The sequence below is a fragment of the Episyrphus balteatus genome, chromosome 3 (assembly GCF_945859705.1).
Source record: "Episyrphus balteatus chromosome 3, idEpiBalt1.1, whole genome shotgun sequence".
Taxonomy (NCBI): Eukaryota; Metazoa; Arthropoda; class Insecta; order Diptera; family Syrphidae; genus Episyrphus; species Episyrphus balteatus.
In genome coordinates this window covers 13434783-13445255 of record NC_079136.1, presented here as the reverse complement: position 1 = coordinate 13445255, position 10473 = coordinate 13434783, and the positions used below count along the sequence as shown (strand labels likewise).

The window sequence follows — 10473 nt, the reverse complement described above, 5'->3', positions numbered from 1 at the left end:
AGCATCATAAAAACTACATTTTTATAATAAAAGTTTTCCAAAATCCTACAACTCCACATAAATGCAATTTCGTTTTTTTCAATTTACAACTGCAAATTAATAATATAATGCTGAATATAATATAATAGTCAAAAACAGAAAACTTTACTATTTACTATTTAGAACTGATTTAATTAAAGTTTGGGTCACTGTGGCGTATGCGTATTTTTTTAAATTATTAATGCCATTTGGAAATCTTAATGTAAATTGTTTTATTCTTGAGTATATTAATTAGACAAATTGACTTTTAGGCCTTCTCTGAACTTATACAAATGAATTAGTGGTATATGTGCAAAGATTTGAGGGTAATTTTAAAGTTTGTTAAAAATAAACATAATTTCAGATCTAAACGAAGAGACGATAACTTATTTTACAAAAATTGCAAAAAGCTTTCAAGTTTTCACTCCTTAAAATCCTTACGACTATTTAAAAAAGGAGAAAAAAAATAACAATACAAACAAACACAGGAAAAAATAAAAAAAAACTCCTAGAAAAAAATGAATAAACTTATAAGATTAAAAAAATGCAAAATGGTGGTCAATTTTTTTAGAAAATGAGTTGAATGGGGGAAAACTATGTGTTATTTTTCTAACAGCATCCTTTGCATAAAAAAAAAATCATTAAACTCAGAGTTAAATCACTGTTTCATTGCTCTATATATAGACAACCGCTATTAGAACACACTTATAAAACGATTTAAAAAATTCTTTTCGATATAAACTAAGGGCTCTGTTTAAGTAGAACTAAACTTTTCAATTTGGTAAGGTGACAGGTTAACCACTTTAAAATTTTAGAAGAAATATGAACATTCACGGGAGGATTACGTGAGTAACTTAATTTCGAGATTAAAAAAATGCTAGATTTCTTCCATCAGAATTAAGTTGCAAGAGCAGATTTTTTTGTTATGGTAAAAATGTCACATTTCTATGAGCAGGCGTTTCTCATTTTCAACACCTACCAATGAAAACAAAAATTCAATTTATTTTTAATTTCACTTTCAATTTTACTTTCATTAACTTTTTCAATTTCATTTTCTATTTATTTATTTTAGAATCATATACTTGTTTTTCTTAAGCGGGTAAACACATTTTGTATATTTTAAAATATCTCTTTGCAAAAAGATGCGCTGAGAAAATTAAACTATCAAGAAATGAGACAACAAATTCAATAGAGATCTGGTATCCCAGCTCTGATAATGTTTATTTCATTGGGAGCATCTGTGGCAGTAATTTTATATGCATTAACAATAATGCTGAACATTTTATTTTTGTTTACTGTATCTATTGAATTTTTGATATTATCAACAAAGTTTTATCATTATCGATAAAGTTTCTTGGTTTGACATTTTCATTTTTTCGATACAAAATTTTTAAGTTAAATTTAATTTCGAAACAAAATCAAATTTATTATGATAAAATGTGTTCCATGACTAACCTTTCAAACTTGTGCATGTTTCGGTTAAAAATATAGTTAAATCCATGTATAGTAAAGTTGTCTGCAAATTTTTGAAATATCTCCCTTCTCTTATGGACTTTTTGGGCGAACAGCTGTAGTCTGTTTGTGTGCTTCCTTAAGCCAATAAAATCCCGTTGATAAAACATCCTTACAAGGACAATAAAATTTTAGACACTAGTTAAGACTAGATAGGTATCATTCATTTTTATACATCAGCCAGCATACTTTTGGTCGTTAAAAGGTTTTCTATTACGGTTATTATCTGAACAACTTTTGATTGTACACCGGGATTTAAGGGAAAAAAAAAACCCTTATAAACTTGGTTATATTGCATCCAAATGGACGTTGTCCTCACTTTGTTTCGAACAGCAGCTAGCAGCAGCAGAAGAAAAACCAGGAAAAATAAATCACATACATTACTATCCTGTTATCGGGGAGTAAAAAACTTTTAACAAACTTTGAAACTATCTCTTCTCATCTTTATGCTCGTATACATTCCGTTCTTACCAGAGATACCCAAAAGAGATGAGAAACTTCTGACGTCATACGCGGTTTGCCTACAAGCTGCTTTAGACATTTTTGGATAAGTATGCGTGAAAAAATATACATTTTTGGCGAAGTATGCGTGAAAAATTGACATTTTTGCTTAGGTGTGCGGAAAAACACCGTGGCTACACTATGTGTGTTTTTCACATTTATTCACGAATACAAAAGAGATTACAACAACACGAAATAAACAAATGGGTTTTGGGGGGTAAAACGTACGAAAGTTTCCCATCTCCTTTGGGTATCTCTGGTTCTTACAATCTATCTAATCCTTTACTACTAGTTGTCAAGGGATGAGTTCCTTTTTTTTTATGATGAGTTGGTGTATCTGTATAGTTCTTGTGCATGTTTCATAGTTTTGCATGCTTTAAGCTATTTTGTGAAGTATTCACTCTTCTCTTGCACTTTTGCAGACGACGAATTAGGAGGAAGGATGAAGCAAAATAACGATCCAAACTAAAATTAAGTTTGAGTGAAAATGTGCGTACTTTTTCTACGCCAATTACATTACACCATAGAGTTCGTTCTAGCTTCAGGATATCAGGACACGAAGGAAGTAAAACTATGGGTTATCTTTTTGCTGAAGTTGTTTTGGTGTTGCACACAGCTGGCACTACGGTAAGGTTTTCGTTGGCGTTGATGGTAGTTATTAATCAAAAAAAAAAAAAAAAAAAAAAGACAAGAAGATTTACGTAATTCCCCTGCATTCAATCATGTTCATCGTCTAAAGATGAAACTTTCTTCGCTTTAATATTTAAGGTTTTTTTTTTAACTTTGACGGAGATTAAATGCAAAAGATTTGGTTTTAAGTCATGTTAACGAACACCAGATTCGCAGCGTTGTTTTTGTGAAGTGTTTTTTTAGGTTCTGGATTTTCGAGATATAGGGTTTCCTGGATTCAAAATTTCAGGATTGTGAACGTCTCTTTTATATTTTATCTTGTATCTTTTATCTTGTATCTTGTATCTTGTATCTTTTATCTTGTATCTTGTATCTTGTATCTTTTATGTTGTATCTTGTATCTTTTATCTTGTATCTTGTATCTTGTATCTTGTATCTTGTATCTTGTATCTTGTATCTTGTATCTTGTATCTTGTATCTTGTATCTTGTATCTTGTATCTTGTATCTTGTATCTTGTATCTTGTATCTTGTATCTTGTATCTTGTATCTTGTATCTTGTATCTTGTATCTTGTATCTTGTATCTTGTATCTTGTATCTTGTATCTTGTATCTTGTATCTTGTATCTTGTATCTTGTATCTTGTATCTTGTATCTTGTATCTTGTATCTTTTAAATTTTATCTTGTATCTTATATCTTGTATCTTGTATCTTGTATCTTGTATCTTGTATCTTGTATCTTGTATCTTGTGTCTTGTATCTTTTATTAGGTATCTTGTATCTTGTTATCTTGTTATTTGCTTTAAGTTATTTGTTATTTGTCCTGTAGAGGAAGTTTCATGATAAGGTGGTTTTTATTTTAACGTCAATAACCAAAAATTAATTACTTATTATTATACTCCTTTAATGAGTTTACTTTAAAATCAAACTTAAAATCTGCCTTTCTGTTTTTGTTTTTCTTCAAATTTAAGCTTTAACAAACCATGTTCAACATGTCTTTCCGTTTCTGGGTAAAAACAATAAAATAAATCACACACAAAATATCATACATCCTTCAAACATTCCAACCAAAAAGAAAACCAGAAGCAAACAAAAAATTACACGTTATAATAAAAAAAAACCCATGCCTACACCAACTTAACATACAAATGTCTCCAAGAATAGAAAAAATCAATAAAAATAAAAACAAACTTGTAACCATTAAAACCCAACCTCATCCAACCCCACCAAACCCTAACCTAGAACGAATATTTTCCTGTATATGTGGGCTGCCTAAAGGCAGCATCCTATTTAAATATATCAAGGATAACCCCAGCCTAGCATATACGGAAATAAAATCGATTCTCCTTTCACCGCGCACATTCAAGACAACATCTCTAAAGGCCATCCAAATGGAATATACTAAGAGATGGTCAATAAAGCGTTGAATCTATATTCAGGACGAAAAAAAGAAAGAACATTATGCGCCGCAATGAACAATCTTATACCTACTCTTTTTATGTCCCTGATTTCCCATCCTATACAAAATATATCTACCTACACAAAAAAAGAAGAACAAAATAAAACACAAAAAGGAATGTTATATCCAACTTTAAGGAGTAATAAAGTTCGACCATATAAATCATGGGTCACTTTCACAAAGTTAATGCATGAGTGGTCTAATTTAAAAACCATTAAGGCCAACCAAAAGGGTATCCTTCGAAGTCTACCGATGATGAATCCAAAAATGCAGCTCCATTGTCAGAGAGTCATTGAGTCATCGAAAGGAAGCAGCAGCAAGATGGCCGTGTCCTCAAATTTGAACGTCGCCATCCACAAGGATAAACCACCAGGGATTAAACATCTGTTGATGGATTACCTGAAAATCTACTGCAAACGTTCGACTATGCATGGAGTCAGGTATATCTTTGACAACGATCTAAGCAAACTTGAAAGGTTTTACCAAGCCCTCCTCATCATCAAAGCCTAACCTCATTAATCATCAACTTAAACTTTCCAGATTTTGTTGGACAATAATTGTACTGACAGCTACTGTTGTAAGCTTTGGATCGTTTATGGTACTTTTCAAGTCCTACAACGATCAAGTAATTCTAACTGTCGTCGATGATTCACACTATCCCGTTTATAATGTCCTATTCCCAGCGGTCGCTGTCTGCACTCACGAACGAATAAATTGGAAGAAATTCGACGAGGCAAAGCAATTATTTCTTCCAGCAAATTCCCCAAATGAAACTCAGGTAATCTTTCATGAATTTGTCAGACGAATGCAATCGCTTAGCTTTGGGCAATTTACCCAATTCAACAACACCGAGGATATTCCCTTGGAGAAGATTCATTTTGTTAATGTTACGGAGTTGGCATTGTTTTTGTCATTTCGATGTGAGGAGATATTTGATGGTGATTGCCTTTGGCGTGAGGATAAGTTCAATTGTTGTGAAATATTTGTACTGGAGAAGACAGAGGTGGGATTTTGTTTGGTATTCAATTCGGCTATATCGTATGAATCGAAAATGAAGGTGGTAAGTGTGTGTCTCTATAGATTGTTGATTAGAATGGTCCTTTTTTTTAGACCCTTTTTTTGTGTGGCACTAATATTGTATAATATTTAGGCAAATGATAAGTATTATCCCTGGAGAAATTTCAAATCGGGAGAGGATTCTGGGCTACAATTTCAATTAAAGTTGAATGTTTCTTCGAAGGAAATTGTATCTGATGACAATGGAGTTTTTGTAAGTTGATTTTTTTTTCTTAAAAATTAAATTGTTTTTACTTTATTAAATACATATTCAATGAAAAAAATCAAACTTTTTGAAAATAAAGTCCGAAAAGTGCTAAATAAGTAAAGCAAACTTTTTAGACCTTTTATAATGCTATTTCCTAATTAGTAACAATTTTGACAACTTTCCTATTTATTTTCTTTAAAAAGCGTAATACTTTTTCTTGCTATGATTTAAACAAATTAAAGAGCCAGTGAGCAAGTCTTTTGAGTTCCAGCCAGGACCTGAAGAGAGTTCGTTCGGCGCAAAACTCGATGTGTAAGTCTCTTACTCAAGAGGATTTTTGTGAGGCTTGGGGTCAAAATTCTGCCGGGGTCAAAATTTTGCTTTTCAAAATTCTGCTTTTCATAACTCTGTTTTTCAAAATTCTGCAGATAATTAAAGAAGGGTTTGGAAAATGTTAAAAAGTGCGCTTTTTAACATTTTCCAAACTCTTTTTTAATTTTTTGAAGAATTCTGTAAAATCGTCTTCTTGAAAAATTATTATTGATTACTTACCTACATAATTTGTCATTCTTTGAATGCATTCATTTTTGTTTTATAAATGAATAAATTTGAAAATGTTAAAACAAAGTTTTTAATACTAAACATTTCCGAAAATGATTCAAAATTTTTTAATTTATCAAATAAAGATGAATATTCAAAAATTTGAATAAGAAAAGGAATATTTAAGTTATAGATTTTATTTGAAAGAGAGTCAGTCTATGCATTTTAAAATATATTTGCGACACTTAACAAAAAAAATTTAGGAAAGTACCAATGTTGAATTACATTAATGAGGTGTATTTTTCTTTAGTCAGCGCATATATGCTATATAAAAAAAAAACAGAATTGACAGAATTTTTTTGTTCAAGAATGGCAGAATTTTGAAAAGCAGAATTTTAAAAGGCAGAATTTTGAAAAGCAGAATAGAAAAAAAGCAGAATTAATTTTGAAAAACAGAATTTTCGTTGAAAAAGCAGAATTTTAAAGCCAGAATTTGACCCGATCCCTTTTTGTGAATGTCATGTCCTGTCGGTATTGCCGTTGAATTATAAGGCCTATTAGAGCTAATGCCGGCATGTTTAAATCGCCGATATGATCAGTCGTCTACGTAAAGGGCTAGTGGCTTAAGATCCGGTGCCCATTCAGCATCGGAAGACCAGAAGCCATCTCGTCCAACGTAAGTCCCGATGTTCAAATTTCTTACTCAATGGCGTTATCGTGGACTTGCCTTGTTTTTTGCCGTGTTGCCTTGCTTGTTTTTGGAGTTTGAAAGCTTTGGTATGCAGAGGTGTTGAATTATATTCATAGTTCAAGACAGCAGCCCTCTGCGTGGGAGGCTGCTGTCACTCGTTCAAATAGGACATAAAATGTCAGGTTTGCCCTCACGTTAGCCATTGACTTTTGTTTAGGAAAACTTTAGGTCTTAAATTTTTTTATCAGATAGATCGCTGGATGGGTGTCAAAAATCATGGTTTTTTTTAGATTTCTGTTCAAAGTGAATCTCTTATGGAAAAAAATTAAATGCAAAAGTTGTAAATAGGTACCTCATAATAAAAAGATCTTTTACTTTTACTCAAACCATCTTTTGTATCTAAATTCAAAAATAATGAAAATATGAACAAAAATGATTTTTTGTGTTTTTTTTTTACGCTTTTACAAAAATTGTTGGTAAAAACTTCCTTTTTTATTGTTTTTTTTTTGTACATATGTACACAACACATTTTTATTTTTTTTAGCAAAATACGACTTTTGTTTTTTTTTGATGAATTTAATTTTAAAAAAGTAGCTTATATTTCAATCAAAAAAGATTAAATAATAAATTAAATTTTTAAATGTTTGGGATGCTAAGACTACACTTTTACTTCAGAAAAATTGAAAAAATGATTTTGTCATAGAAATCAAACTATACCTACTTTTCTAATGGACTTTGAACTTCTGAATTCGAATATGACTTTGAACTAGTATCAGAATCAGTCTCACGTGCAAAGTTTTTGAGGTATCGAATTTTAAACTTTCAAACGCACAAAAATTCAGATGTCCTTACCCATTACGATAATCTTTCTCATAATTACGTACTTTCCTAGATAAATAAATAAAAGTAATGTTATTATAATGTTTTAATTTGAAATAAATCATTTTTTTCGAACAATTTACTGTCATTAAATTGATTACTTGGTTTGGAGTTTAAAACCGGTCTTGTACTCTAAAAATTTTGTTTTATGTTTTTAATGAAATTATTATTATATTATTGTTTTCACCACTTTTTTCCGTTTGCTAAATTGTGACAGTTACAAAACGTGCGCAGTTCGAAACGAAAATTTGATTTTTTAACAGGAGCTGCGCACAACTGCGCTGAAATTCGCAGCTTAATTACGGAATGATTTTTGTATGGGAGTTAAAATAAAACTCTGCTATCTAAAGGGAGCATTACTCCTTGGTAGCTTTCGTGTGTCACCCCCAAATGGGTAACACCCGGGTCGGTCCGCCCCCCTTCGTTGCACCACTGATAACGGGAACGCAATTTTATTATGAGTTAAAATTGGTGATAAATAATTCTGAGGCTTGGATGATGAAGTTTCAAAGTGTAATTTTTTTTTGGAATTTTGCCTCGAGAGAATTCCTATAAACTTGAGTTTCTGTTCAATTCCCTAATGTTTTTTAGTATTTTTGGTATAATTTTGTGAATTTTAGATATTTTCTAAAAAGAATCCAAAGAGGTCTAACATGACTTCGGAGTAAGACAGTATTTTTTTATAAAAGAGGTTGGCCTTAAATTGAGAATCAAGGTCAAATTTAGCTAGAAAAATTAAATGTTTACTCTTTTTTTACTATATTATTATCCTTTTTACATGTCAATTATAAATAAATTCAATACTTTTTCAATTGAGTTTGCACAATACGTTTTTAATTCTCGAAAATGTTTTTAATATTTTTTATCTGATTCGATATAAATTTTTTTCAACAAAATATCAATTCACAATATTTTATCTGGTTTATTTAGAGTAGGTGGCTTTCGGGAAATCTTGGGGCAAGATTAAAAAAACAAAATAAATAACAAAGAACCTCTCAATATATTTTCGATATTTTACTTTAAAAAATTAATTAATTACATCAATTGAAGGGTTTACATAAATGAATTAAACTTTTCTTTGGATTTCAATTTACTTTATTTTCCAAAAAAAAAAAAAATGTATTAAATTGAACCATTTCAATTCAGTTAATGATAAAAAAAGCCGAACAATGGACAGATGTTGTTTATGCGATAAAAGGAAATACAGATTCGTTGGTTGTAATCAAACCAGAATTAAAAACAACCGATCCGGGTACAAGAGGAATTCCTCCTGAAATTCGGGGTTGTATGTTTGATGTGAGTATATTTTATTGCGTTGCGTTGGGCGATTTATTTGTTCGTTTTTCTTTTTTTTTTGAATTTTCAATTTAATCCTTTTATTTATTTTACTTTCTACCTGATGCAGTCTGAAACTGACCATTATTTGTACAAAAATATCAAAGGATTAATGTATTTGCAATGGAATTGCTTTAATGTTTGCCACGAGGAGCATCTTTTGAACATATGCAATTGTACGGTTTCAATGTTTTTTCCACAAAACGGTGGGTGCAGTTTTTGGTGAAGTTTTTTTGTGGGATAATCTAATTTTTTTTTTTTTTAATTTTTTCAGATTCAAATAGAGAATGTGCTCCAGCTGATTTTAGGTGTTTGTATCAATTCCGAGGTAAGTTGTTGAATAAATAAATACAAAAAACTAAAAATGATATAGTGTGGTAAGCTGATTATCAGGAAAAGGTTTTGTTTAACTATTTTTTTTTGTAATAAAAAAATATTGTTAAAAAATAAATCATCAACAGCTACCGAAAAAAAAAAATTAAACGGCTTAAATTTATAAATAGTGGAAAATATGAATTGAGAACATAAGTATGAAACAATTCGTAGGCATAAAAACAAGAAGCGATTTTGAAATTCTTCCAAGAAGTAAGATTTTAGTTGATTAAGCAAATACTCGTAGTAAAAATTGAAATTATCAAGCTGAAGATATTCTTGAAAGAAGAATTATTTAATGGTTTCAATGAAAGTGATTTCTACTTGCGTAAAACGTTATAAAATGCAGCATAACAACGGAAAAACGGGCTGTCAGAAGTGGTAAACATTTGAGAAGAACAAAACTTTGCAAAAATTACCAATTTCAAACCATAAAAAGAAACAAAGCGAACAACAAACTTTAACCACCACACCCAGGGGCGGAGCACTATTAGACAAAAATAAAAAAATAATTAAATTATATATTTAAATATTTCTCTGGGAGAGGGGTCATATTTTGCTATAAAAAGGGCCATACCACACACAAATTATTCAGTCTGTCCGTGGTCGTCGACTAATGCACATGAGGAAGCAAATCCTGGGGATCGGGAAGTGGTCGCATGTGTCATGATATATGTTTCATGTTGCATTTGCATGTTTTATGTTGAATATTGCATGTTGCATTTTGCATGTCGCATTTTGCATGTCGCATGTTGCATGTTGCATGTTGCATTTTGCATGTCGCAATTTGCATGTTGCATGTTGCCTGTTGCATGTTGCCTGTTGCATGTTGCATTTTGCATGTCGCATTTTGCATGTCGCATTTTGCATGTCGCAATTTGCATGTTGCATGTTGCAATTTGCATGTTGCATGTTGCATGTTGCATGTTGCATGTTGCATGTTGCATGTTGCATGTTGCATGTTGCATGTTGCATGTTACATGTTGCATGTTGCATGTTGCATGTTGCATGTTGCATGTTGCATGTTGCATGTTACATGTTGCATGTTGCATGTTGCATGTTGTATGTAGCGTTGTATCGCATCGTGTCGCGTTGTGTCGCATTGTGTCGCGTTGTGTCGCGTTGTGTCGCGTTGTGTCGCGCTGTGTCACGTTGTGTCGCGTTGTGTCGCGTTGTGTCGCATTGTGTCGCGTTGTGTCGCATTGTGTCGCGTTGTGTCGCGCTGTGTCGCGTTGTGTCGCGTTGTGTCGCGTTGTGTCGCGTTGTGTCGCGTT

General features: G+C 31.6%; 1 protein-coding gene across 8 annotated transcripts in view; it reads right to left on the bottom strand.

The window, feature by feature from the left end:
• LOC129913008 (pickpocket protein 19-like) overlaps positions 1 to 10473 on the bottom strand; it is a 105702-nt gene that overhangs the window by 3789 nt on the left and 91440 nt on the right. Inside the window, exon 1 of one of the 8 annotated variants that reach the window (XM_055991325.1) lies at positions 9777 to 9975. The exons of the other annotated variants lie outside the window; for them this stretch is intronic. The gene's annotated coding sequence lies outside the window, so the exon portion shown is untranslated. Of the gene's footprint in view, positions 1 to 9776; positions 9976 to 10473 lie in introns of those variants that run through there. 8 annotated transcript variants of the gene reach the window in all.